At 36.9% G+C, this 13389-nt stretch overlaps 1 protein-coding gene across 1 annotated transcript in view; it reads left to right on the forward strand.

The window, feature by feature from the left end:
- Positions 1-13389, forward strand: part of LOC108070033 (ATP-dependent RNA helicase DDX54-like) — a 28714-nt gene that overhangs the window by 859 nt on the left and 14466 nt on the right. Inside the window, exons 2-5 of the transcript XR_011418475.1 lie at positions 19-3305; positions 3370-6656; positions 6721-10007; positions 10072-13359. The gene's annotated coding sequence lies outside the window, so the exon portion shown is untranslated. The remainder of the gene's footprint in view (positions 1-18; positions 3306-3369; positions 6657-6720; positions 10008-10071; positions 13360-13389) is intronic.

The raw sequence follows: 13389 nt of genomic DNA on the forward strand, positions 1-13389 counted from the left end.
GTTTCACAAACTTTGTAGTGTTCTTTGAAACGGGCTCCGGCGAGCAGCTTAACGAAACGCTGCACAGATTGCCGACTTCCCGTCAGATGGCCATGTTTTTGGCCACTCTGCCAAAGCTTTTGGTGGAATCTGCCCGCGCAGGCCTGATCGACCCAGGCCTAACTCGCTTGGACGTCGAGTCCATACTTTCGGACGGACACGCTCTAAAGTTTATTTGCTGCCGACCGGACGACCGCTACACAGGTCTCGTGGTTCTTCATAAGTACGTTATTCCTGTGGAGACGCAGACCGTGGTGTTGTCAGCGAAAACGCTTACAAAAAATACCTGAAATGATCTCAGTAAGATCCCAGTTAGCATCAACTGATGCCAACGCGCGTGATTTATTAGTCGGCGGACGAGCACACAAAGGATGGGCCTGCCATTAACACCTTTGAGCGTCAGGCGAAGAATGCCGACATGAAACACAAGCCTGGGCAAAGTGCAGGACTAAGTCGGGCTAAGTCCGGTGCATGGACTCCAGAATGAAGGAGTAGTGAAAATGCAGATAGTGATAATGACAATGTTAAGCCTCAGTCGCGAGTGGAATTAATTAAAAAGTGCAGCGAGGACCACGCCGAACGAAAAACGATGGGCGCATGCGTAGCGTGCTGAAGACTCATCGTCAAAAAACTCAAGAGGTATGACATTTATCTTATTCCTATGATTAAGCTTTTTATATGAGTTTTGAAAGGCATTTGGCCAGGCACATTGCAAAGCTTTTTGCCAGACTTTTTCTAGGCTTATTGCCTTTTATTGATTTTTGCCTGGCTTGTTGCTACTTTTGAAAAGGGCTTCATCCTGAAATAAATACTCATATATTATAAAAACAGGATAGGTAGCTGTATGGAAACAGGCAGACAGACGTCACTATATCAACTCGGCTAGTGATACTGATTAAAAGTAAATCAGGTACGTAAGTACCATGTTCATATGAATAAACATGTGTACTTCCCAAAACTGGTTATAAATTATACTCATCAAATGAAGACATTAACAATATGGATAAATATATATTTATTTATTTGGCATATGGAGCATATTTCTGGTTGCTAAGTTTATACGGTTGTGTTTTCTATATTCGTTTATGGTTAAGGGTTATTTTTCAGAAACATGTACGCCTTTAAGTATAAATTGCTCAACTGCACTATACGTTTTCCATTTATTTGTGTACAATTGGTTTTGGGCGATACATTTTCGTTTCTACATGCTTTCAAATACTTTTGTTGTCATGTTTGTCTGGTTAAAACTTAACAAACTGGTGCGATTGAGAAGTGCGCAAATGAATGTAGATAGCCCCAGGTTTACTGTATGACAAATCAACCAAGTCGAGTTGATTGGAGCTATTTAAATTCCTAGCTGACTTTGCATTCTTGGTTTCTGCTTAATTGATTTCTGTATTCCTTACTTTATTTTAATTTATTTCTCATCAGGGCTTGTATTTTATAATAGTGCAGAATCGGGGTCTGGGAATTGGTTCAAAAATTGTTCGCGAAAACTTTAATATTTAATTTAAGAACAAATTTTTTTTCTTTTATTGGCAACGTCTATTAAATAGAAAATTGCTTTATGAATTTGTATCCTCTGGCCAACTTATAGATACTGTAAAGAGACAATAAAATAATTCTTGCCTACTGAGTGGGCAATAATTTAGATACTAATGGGATACATTCGTGTTTCTTTTTAGAAACAATTAAATTCGCTCAATTGTTATTTTGCATTTAGGTTGAAGTGTATTGTAATGTTAACGTTTTCTAATATTTAAAACTTTAAATTGACAATTAACCAATTTCTGTATAATACAATATTGTTTCATATCGAAATGACGATTTGTTCACATGCAATAATATTGTTCCTTTATTGATTCGTTACTACCTTTATTAATAAGTGTTATTCGATTGTAGGTAAGTTTTGCATTTTTAACGTTGAATACATGCCATATCGGATTGGCCTAACAAAAACAGTAACAAATACCATGGTAGTAGCATGTTTCATTGCACGTTAAATACATAGAGTGGTACTTAATCTGGTCAAAATTTGCCGTTTCTGAAGTAACAACGTTTCGTAAACGTATTTCAATATTGATTCTGTGGGTAGTTTTCTATTCAGCTTCCGGAATTCTCTAAACAAACGAGGTATTCGAACAGAAAATTTTAAATAATTTGCGGGTGTTTATTATCGACTTATCACGTAACCTAGAATTACAAGTATGGACAGGTAATAGGGTTTTAGACTAGCAGTCGGCGACATTTGTATATAAAACCGCATTTGTTCTTTGTTGTAAATCTAAAATTCTTATTACCGCATTATTGTTAGGTCGTTTGCAAATCCTTTGACAGAAATAAATAAAATAAATCCTAATAATTTTCTAACTTAATATACTTCTAAGCTATTGCGATAAAGATGGGAAATCAAAGCATACGAAACAGTACTAAAACAAATAGCTAGGCACTGAAAGTGAACAATTTCGAGTTTGTAAAAAAGTGAGCAGCACTTTGGAAATATTACATACCTGCGTGTATATTTAAGTTCGCACGCAAACATTAGCTACAAGTATTTGAAAATGTAAATTAATATTTCTACAATTTATTAAATAATGCCACTAAAATAAATGAGCATATTGATATACAATAAAAAGTCTTTAAGTTAAATGCGGGTCGAAAGCTAACATTTTAGAAAAATGTGTGTTCGGTAATAACTAATAATAATGAATAATACCTTCAGTGCGCCGAAGGTTCATATCAAACAAAATGAATCCATTTTTTAAATTTAAAAATAAATACAAATAATTTAATAATTTTAAACTTAAAAGCAAGCAGTGCGCAGTTTAGCGTTAGTGTATTTTAAAGAAGAAAAGTAATCGATAGTGGTGAACTCATCGATACATCGATACGCTTGCTGACTTACGTTTGTTTACCTTTCCTTACGTTTTTTAAAACAACAAAAAAAAACAAATGGTAAGATTCGCGAATGTTGCTTCGGATTAATATTAATAGTTGTGCAAATTGTCAGGGCAAAAAGCGAGCATGGCCATGGCCAAGACGGGCTCGGCAGAGACGGCCTGCTTCCCCTCTTCGCAAAACTGCAGCGGCGCGAGCCCACAAAGGTCCCCAACACGCGAGCTGGCGGTGTAAACCTACAAGTTCATCAAGGAGCTGGGCCGCCTTATGGAGCTGAAGACTATTCTGGTTCTTGGTGGCGACTCCAGGGACTCCAGGCCGTTTTCTCCACTTGTGTGTGGAAATGGACTTAGAGCTGAATTTCGAAGGTGAGGTTGCCATTCCTAGAGATAAAACCAGGTTCTAATGTTTTTCGTTTCACAAACTTTGTAGTGTTCTTTGAAACGGGCTCCGGCGAGCAGCTTAACGAAACGCTGCACAGATTGCCGACTTCCCGTCAGATGGCCATGTTTTTGGCCACTCTGCCAAAGCTTTTGGTGGAATCTGCCCGCGCAGGCCTGATCGACCCAGGCCTAACTCGCTTGGACGTCGAGTCCATACTTTCGGACGGACACGCTCTAAAGTTTATTTGCTGCCGACCGGACGACCGCTACACAGGTCTCGTGGTTCTTCATAAGTACGTTATTCCTGTGGAGACGCAGACCGTGGTGTTGTCAGCGAAAACGCTTACAAAAAATACCTGAAATGATCTCAGTAAGATCCCAGTTAGCATCAACTGATGCCAACGCGCGTGATTTATTAGTCGGCGGACGAGCACACAAAGGATGGGCCTGCCATTAACACCTTTGAGCGTCAGGCGAAGAATGCCGACATGAAACACAAGCCTGGGCAAAGTGCAGGACTAAGTCGGGCTAAGTCCGGTGCATGGACTCCAGAATGAAGGAGTAGTGAAAATGCAGATAGTGATAATGACAATGTTAAGCCTCAGTCGCGAGTGGAATTAATTAAAAAGTGCAGCGAGGACCACGCCGAACGAAAAACGATGGGCGCATGCGTAGCGTGCTGAAGACTCATCGTCAAAAAACTCAAGAGGTATGACATTTATCTTATTCCTATGATTAAGCTTTTTATATGAGTTTTGAAAGGCATTTGGCCAGGCACATTGCAAAGCTTTTTGCCAGACTTTTTCTAGGCTTATTGCCTTTTATTGATTTTTGCCTGGCTTGTTGCTACTTTTGAAAAGGGCTTCATCCTGAAATAAATACTCATATATTATAAAAACAGGATAGGTAGCTGTATGGAAACAGGCAGACAGACGTCACTATATCAACTCGGCTAGTGATACTGATTAAAAGTAAATCAGGTACGTAAGTACCATGTTCATATGAATAAACATGTGTACTTCCCAAAACTGGTTATAAATTATACTCATCAAATGAAGACATTAACAATATGGATAAATATATATTTATTTATTTGGCATATGGAGCATATTTCTGGTTGCTAAGTTTATACGGTTGTGTTTTCTATATTCGTTTATGGTTAAGGGTTATTTTTCAGAAACATGTACGCCTTTAAGTATAAATTGCTCAACTGCACTATACGTTTTCCATTTATTTGTGTACAATTGGTTTTGGGCGATACATTTTCGTTTCTACATGCTTTCAAATACTTTTGTTGTCATGTTTGTCTGGTTAAAACTTAACAAACTGGTGCGATTGAGAAGTGCGCAAATGAATGTAGATAGCCCCAGGTTTACTGTATGACAAATCAACCAAGTCGAGTTGATTGGAGCTATTTAAATTCCTAGCTGACTTTGCATTCTTGGTTTCTGCTTAATTGATTTCTGTATTCCTTACTTTATTTTAATTTATTTCTCATCAGGGCTTGTATTTTATAATAGTGCAGAATCGGGGTCTGGGAATTGGTTCAAAAATTGTTCGCGAAAACTTTAATATTTAATTTAAGAACAAATTTTTTTTCTTTTATTGGCAACGTCTATTAAATAGAAAATTGCTTTATGAATTTGTATCCTCTGGCCAACTTATAGATACTGTAAAGAGACAATAAAATAATTCTTGCCTACTGAGTGGGCAATAATTTAGATACTAATGGGATACATTCGTGTTTCTTTTTAGAAACAATTAAATTCGCTCAATTGTTATTTTGCATTTAGGTTGAAGTGTATTGTAATGTTAACGTTTTCTAATATTTAAAACTTTAAATTGACAATTAACCAATTTCTGTATAATACAATATTGTTTCATATCGAAATGACGATTTGTTCACATGCAATAATATTGTTCCTTTATTGATTCGTTACTACCTTTATTAATAAGTGTTATTCGATTGTAGGTAAGTTTTGCATTTTTAACGTTGAATACATGCCATATCGGATTGGCCTAACAAAAACAGTAACAAATACCATGGTAGTAGCATGTTTCATTGCACGTTAAATACATAGAGTGGTACTTAATCTGGTCAAAATTTGCCGTTTCTGAAGTAACAACGTTTCGTAAACGTATTTCAATATTGATTCTGTGGGTAGTTTTCTATTCAGCTTCCGGAATTCTCTAAACAAACGAGGTATTCGAACAGAAAATTTTAAATAATTTGCGGGTGTTTATTATCGACTTATCACGTAACCTAGAATTACAAGTATGGACAGGTAATAGGGTTTTAGACTAGCAGTCGGCGACATTTGTATATAAAACCGCATTTGTTCTTTGTTGTAAATCTAAAATTCTTATTACCGCATTATTGTTAGGTCGTTTGCAAATCCTTTGACAGAAATAAATAAAATAAATCCTAATAATTTTCTAACTTAATATACTTCTAAGCTATTGCGATAAAGATGGGAAATCAAAGCATACGAAACAGTACTAAAACAAATAGCTAGGCACTGAAAGTGAACAATTTCGAGTTTGTAAAAAAGTGAGCAGCACTTTGGAAATATTACATACCTGCGTGTATATTTAAGTTCGCACGCAAACATTAGCTACAAGTATTTGAAAATGTAAATTAATATTTCTACAATTTATTAAATAATGCCACTAAAATAAATGAGCATATTGATATACAATAAAAAGTCTTTAAGTTAAATGCGGGTCGAAAGCTAACATTTTAGAAAAATGTGTGTTCGGTAATAACTAATAATAATGAATAATACCTTCAGTGCGCCGAAGGTTCATATCAAACAAAATGAATCCATTTTTTAAATTTAAAAATAAATACAAATAATTTAATAATTTTAAACTTAAAAGCAAGCAGTGCGCAGTTTAGCGTTAGTGTATTTTAAAGAAGAAAAGTAATCGATAGTGGTGAACTCATCGATACATCGATACGCTTGCTGACTTACGTTTGTTTACCTTTCCTTACGTTTTTTAAAACAACAAAAAAAAACAAATGGTAAGATTCGCGAATGTTGCTTCGGATTAATATTAATAGTTGTGCAAATTGTCAGGGCAAAAAGCGAGCATGGCCATGGCCAAGACGGGCTCGGCAGAGACGGCCTGCTTCCCCTCTTCGCAAAACTGCAGCGGCGCGAGCCCACAAAGGTCCCCAACACGCGAGCTGGCGGTGTAAACCTACAAGTTCATCAAGGAGCTGGGCCGCCTTATGGAGCTGAAGACTATTCTGGTTCTTGGTGGCGACTCCAGGGACTCCAGGCCGTTTTCTCCACTTGTGTGTGGAAATGGACTTAGAGCTGAATTTCGAAGGTGAGGTTGCCATTCCTAGAGATAAAACCAGGTTCTAATGTTTTTCGTTTCACAAACTTTGTAGTGTTCTTTGAAACGGGCTCCGGCGAGCAGCTTAACGAAACGCTGCACAGATTGCCGACTTCCCGTCAGATGGCCATGTTTTTGGCCACTCTGCCAAAGCTTTTGGTGGAATCTGCCCGCGCAGGCCTGATCGACCCAGGCCTAACTCGCTTGGACGTCGAGTCCATACTTTCGGACGGACACGCTCTAAAGTTTATTTGCTGCCGACCGGACGACCGCTACACAGGTCTCGTGGTTCTTCATAAGTACGTTATTCCTGTGGAGACGCAGACCGTGGTGTTGTCAGCGAAAACGCTTACAAAAAATACCTGAAATGATCTCAGTAAGATCCCAGTTAGCATCAACTGATGCCAACGCGCGTGATTTATTAGTCGGCGGACGAGCACACAAAGGATGGGCCTGCCATTAACACCTTTGAGCGTCAGGCGAAGAATGCCGACATGAAACACAAGCCTGGGCAAAGTGCAGGACTAAGTCGGGCTAAGTCCGGTGCATGGACTCCAGAATGAAGGAGTAGTGAAAATGCAGATAGTGATAATGACAATGTTAAGCCTCAGTCGCGAGTGGAATTAATTAAAAAGTGCAGCGAGGACCACGCCGAACGAAAAACGATGGGCGCATGCGTAGCGTGCTGAAGACTCATCGTCAAAAAACTCAAGAGGTATGACATTTATCTTATTCCTATGATTAAGCTTTTTATATGAGTTTTGAAAGGCATTTGGCCAGGCACATTGCAAAGCTTTTTGCCAGACTTTTTCTAGGCTTATTGCCTTTTATTGATTTTTGCCTGGCTTGTTGCTACTTTTGAAAAGGGCTTCATCCTGAAATAAATACTCATATATTATAAAAACAGGATAGGTAGCTGTATGGAAACAGGCAGACAGACGTCACTATATCAACTCGGCTAGTGATACTGATTAAAAGTAAATCAGGTACGTAAGTACCATGTTCATATGAATAAACATGTGTACTTCCCAAAACTGGTTATAAATTATACTCATCAAATGAAGACATTAACAATATGGATAAATATATATTTATTTATTTGGCATATGGAGCATATTTCTGGTTGCTAAGTTTATACGGTTGTGTTTTCTATATTCGTTTATGGTTAAGGGTTATTTTTCAGAAACATGTACGCCTTTAAGTATAAATTGCTCAACTGCACTATACGTTTTCCATTTATTTGTGTACAATTGGTTTTGGGCGATACATTTTCGTTTCTACATGCTTTCAAATACTTTTGTTGTCATGTTTGTCTGGTTAAAACTTAACAAACTGGTGCGATTGAGAAGTGCGCAAATGAATGTAGATAGCCCCAGGTTTACTGTATGACAAATCAACCAAGTCGAGTTGATTGGAGCTATTTAAATTCCTAGCTGACTTTGCATTCTTGGTTTCTGCTTAATTGATTTCTGTATTCCTTACTTTATTTTAATTTATTTCTCATCAGGGCTTGTATTTTATAATAGTGCAGAATCGGGGTCTGGGAATTGGTTCAAAAATTGTTCGCGAAAACTTTAATATTTAATTTAAGAACAAATTTTTTTTCTTTTATTGGCAACGTCTATTAAATAGAAAATTGCTTTATGAATTTGTATCCTCTGGCCAACTTATAGATACTGTAAAGAGACAATAAAATAATTCTTGCCTACTGAGTGGGCAATAATTTAGATACTAATGGGATACATTCGTGTTTCTTTTTAGAAACAATTAAATTCGCTCAATTGTTATTTTGCATTTAGGTTGAAGTGTATTGTAATGTTAACGTTTTCTAATATTTAAAACTTTAAATTGACAATTAACCAATTTCTGTATAATACAATATTGTTTCATATCGAAATGACGATTTGTTCACATGCAATAATATTGTTCCTTTATTGATTCGTTACTACCTTTATTAATAAGTGTTATTCGATTGTAGGTAAGTTTTGCATTTTTAACGTTGAATACATGCCATATCGGATTGGCCTAACAAAAACAGTAACAAATACCATGGTAGTAGCATGTTTCATTGCACGTTAAATACATAGAGTGGTACTTAATCTGGTCAAAATTTGCCGTTTCTGAAGTAACAACGTTTCGTAAACGTATTTCAATATTGATTCTGTGGGTAGTTTTCTATTCAGCTTCCGGAATTCTCTAAACAAACGAGGTATTCGAACAGAAAATTTTAAATAATTTGCGGGTGTTTATTATCGACTTATCACGTAACCTAGAATTACAAGTATGGACAGGTAATAGGGTTTTAGACTAGCAGTCGGCGACATTTGTATATAAAACCGCATTTGTTCTTTGTTGTAAATCTAAAATTCTTATTACCGCATTATTGTTAGGTCGTTTGCAAATCCTTTGACAGAAATAAATAAAATAAATCCTAATAATTTTCTAACTTAATATACTTCTAAGCTATTGCGATAAAGATGGGAAATCAAAGCATACGAAACAGTACTAAAACAAATAGCTAGGCACTGAAAGTGAACAATTTCGAGTTTGTAAAAAAGTGAGCAGCACTTTGGAAATATTACATACCTGCGTGTATATTTAAGTTCGCACGCAAACATTAGCTACAAGTATTTGAAAATGTAAATTAATATTTCTACAATTTATTAAATAATGCCACTAAAATAAATGAGCATATTGATATACAATAAAAAGTCTTTAAGTTAAATGCGGGTCGAAAGCTAACATTTTAGAAAAATGTGTGTTCGGTAATAACTAATAATAATGAATAATACCTTCAGTGCGCCGAAGGTTCATATCAAACAAAATGAATCCATTTTTTAAATTTAAAAATAAATACAAATAATTTAATAATTTTAAACTTAAAAGCAAGCAGTGCGCAGTTTAGCGTTAGTGTATTTTAAAGAAGAAAAGTAATCGATAGTGGTGAACTCATCGATACATCGATACGCTTGCTGACTTACGTTTGTTTACCTTTCCTTACGTTTTTTAAAACAACAAAAAAAAACAAATGGTAAGATTCGCGAATGTTGCTTCGGATTAATATTAATAGTTGTGCAAATTGTCAGGGCAAAAAGCGAGCATGGCCATGGCCAAGACGGGCTCGGCAGAGACGGCCTGCTTCCCCTCTTCGCAAAACTGCAGCGGCGCGAGCCCACAAAGGTCCCCAACACGCGAGCTGGCGGTGTAAACCTACAAGTTCATCAAGGAGCTGGGCCGCCTTATGGAGCTGAAGACTATTCTGGTTCTTGGTGGCGACTCCAGGGACTCCAGGCCGTTTTCTCCACTTGTGTGTGGAAATGGACTTAGAGCTGAATTTCGAAGGTGAGGTTGCCATTCCTAGAGATAAAACCAGGTTCTAATGTTTTTCGTTTCACAAACTTTGTAGTGTTCTTTGAAACGGGCTCCGGCGAGCAGCTTAACGAAACGCTGCACAGATTGCCGACTTCCCGTCAGATGGCCATGTTTTTGGCCACTCTGCCAAAGCTTTTGGTGGAATCTGCCCGCGCAGGCCTGATCGACCCAGGCCTAACTCGCTTGGACGTCGAGTCCATACTTTCGGACGGACACGCTCTAAAGTTTATTTGCTGCCGACCGGACGACCGCTACACAGGTCTCGTGGTTCTTCATAAGTACGTTATTCCTGTGGAGACGCAGACCGTGGTGTTGTCAGCGAAAACGCTTACAAAAAATACCTGAAATGATCTCAGTAAGATCCCAGTTAGCATCAACTGATGCCAACGCGCGTGATTTATTAGTCGGCGGACGAGCACACAAAGGATGGGCCTGCCATTAACACCTTTGAGCGTCAGGCGAAGAATGCCGACATGAAACACAAGCCTGGGCAAAGTGCAGGACTAAGTCGGGCTAAGTCCGGTGCATGGACTCCAGAATGAAGGAGTAGTGAAAATGCAGATAGTGATAATGACAATGTTAAGCCTCAGTCGCGAGTGGAATTAATTAAAAAGTGCAGCGAGGACCACGCCGAACGAAAAACGATGGGCGCATGCGTAGCGTGCTGAAGACTCATCGTCAAAAAACTCAAGAGGTATGACATTTATCTTATTCCTATGATTAAGCTTTTTATATGAGTTTTGAAAGGCATTTGGCCAGGCACATTGCAAAGCTTTTTGCCAGACTTTTTCTAGGCTTATTGCCTTTTATTGATTTTTGCCTGGCTTGTTGCTACTTTTGAAAAGGGCTTCATCCTGAAATAAATACTCATATATTATAAAAACAGGATAGGTAGCTGTATGGAAACAGGCAGACAGACGTCACTATATCAACTCGGCTAGTGATACTGATTAAAAGTAAATCAGGTACGTAAGTACCATGTTCATATGAATAAACATGTGTACTTCCCAAAACTGGTTATAAATTATACTCATCAAATGAAGACATTAACAATATGGATAAATATATATTTATTTATTTGGCATATGGAGCATATTTCTGGTTGCTAAGTTTATACGGTTGTGTTTTCTATATTCGTTTATGGTTAAGGGTTATTTTTCAGAAACATGTACGCCTTTAAGTATAAATTGCTCAACTGCACTATACGTTTTCCATTTATTTGTGTACAATTGGTTTTGGGCGATACATTTTCGTTTCTACATGCTTTCAAATACTTTTGTTGTCATGTTTGTCTGGTTAAAACTTAACAAACTGGTGCGATTGAGAAGTGCGCAAATGAATGTAGATAGCCCCAGGTTTACTGTATGACAAATCAACCAAGTCGAGTTGATTGGAGCTATTTAAATTCCTAGCTGACTTTGCATTCTTGGTTTCTGCTTAATTGATTTCTGTATTCCTTACTTTATTTTAATTTATTTCTCATCAGGGCTTGTATTTTATAATAGTGCAGAATCGGGGTCTGGGAATTGGTTCAAAAATTGTTCGCGAAAACTTTAATATTTAATTTAAGAACAAATTTTTTTTCTTTTATTGGCAACGTCTATTAAATAGAAAATTGCTTTATGAATTTGTATCCTCTGGCCAACTTATAGATACTGTAAAGAGACAATAAAATAATTCTTGCCTACTGAGTGGGCAATAATTTAGATACTAATGGGATACATTCGTGTTTCTTTTTAGAAACAATTAAATTCGCTCAATTGTTATTTTGCATTTAGGTTGAAGTGTATTGTAATGTTAACGTTTTCTAATATTTAAAACTTTAAATTGACAATTAACCAATTTCTGTATAATACAATATTGTTTCATATCGAAATGACGATTTGTTCACATGCAATAATATTGTTCCTTTATTGATTCGTTACTACCTTTATTAATAAGTGTTATTCGATTGTAGGTAAGTTTTGCATTTTTAACGTTGAATACATGCCATATCGGATTGGCCTAACAAAAACAGTAACAAATACCATGGTAGTAGCATGTTTCATTGCACGTTAAATACATAGAGTGGTACTTAATCTGGTCAAAATTTGCCGTTTCTGAAGTAACAACGTTTCGTAAACGTATTTCAATATTGATTCTGTGGGTAGTTTTCTATTCAGCTTCCGGAATTCTCTAAACAAACGAGGTATTCGAACAGAAAATTTTAAATAATTTGCGGGTGTTTATTATCGACTTATCACGTAACCTAGAATTACAAGTATGGACAGGTAATAGGGTTTTAGACTAGCAGTCGGCGACATTTGTATATAAAACCGCATTTGTTCTTTGTTGTAAATCTAAAATTCTTATTACCGCATTATTGTTAGGTCGTTTGCAAATCCTTTGACAGAAATAAATAAAATAAATCCTAATAATTTTCTAACTTAATATACTTCTAAGCTATTGCGATAAAGATGGGAAATCAAAGCATACGAAACAGTACTAAAACAAATAGCTAGGCACTGAAAGTGAACAATTTCGAGTTTGTAAAAAAGTGAGCAGCACTTTGGAAATATTACATACCTGCGTGTATATTTAAGTTCGCACGCAAACATTAGCTACAAGTATTTGAAAATGTAAATTAATATTTCTACAATTTATTAAATAATGCCACTAAAATAAATGAGCATATTGATATACAATAAAAAGTCTTTAAGTTAAATGCGGGTCGAAAGCTAACATTTTAGAAAAATGTGTGTTCGGTAATAACTAATAATAATGAATAATACCTTCAGTGCGCCGAAGGTTCATATCAAACAAAATGAATCCATTTTTTAAATTTAAAAATAAATACAAATAATTTAATAATTTTAAACTTAAAAGCAAGCAGTGCGCAGTTTAGCGTTAGTGTATTTTAAAGAAGAAAAGTAATCGATAGTGGTGAACTCATCGATACATCGATACGCTTGCTGACTTACGTTTGTTTACCTTTCCTTACGTTTTTTAAAACAACAAAAAAAAAACAAATGGTAAGATTCGCGAATGTTGCTTCGGATTAATATTAATAGTTGTGCAAATTGTCAGGGCAAAAAGCGAGCATGGCCATGGCCAAGACGGGCTCGGCAGAGACGGCCTGCTTCCCCTCTTCGCAAAACTGCAGCGGCGCGAGCCCACAAAGGTCCCCAACACGCGAGCTGGCGGTGTAAACCTACAAGTTCATCAAGGAGCTGGGCCGCCTTATGGAGCTGAAGACTATTCTGGTTCTTGGTGGCGACTCCAGGGACTCCAGGCCGTTTTCTCCACTTGTGTGTGGAAATGGACTTAGAGCTGAATTTCGAAGGTGAGGTTGCCATTCCTAGAGATAAAACCA

This window comes from Drosophila takahashii, chromosome 3L, assembly GCF_030179915.1.
Source record: "Drosophila takahashii strain IR98-3 E-12201 chromosome 3L, DtakHiC1v2, whole genome shotgun sequence".
NCBI classification, from domain to species: domain Eukaryota; kingdom Metazoa; phylum Arthropoda; class Insecta; order Diptera; family Drosophilidae; genus Drosophila; species Drosophila takahashii.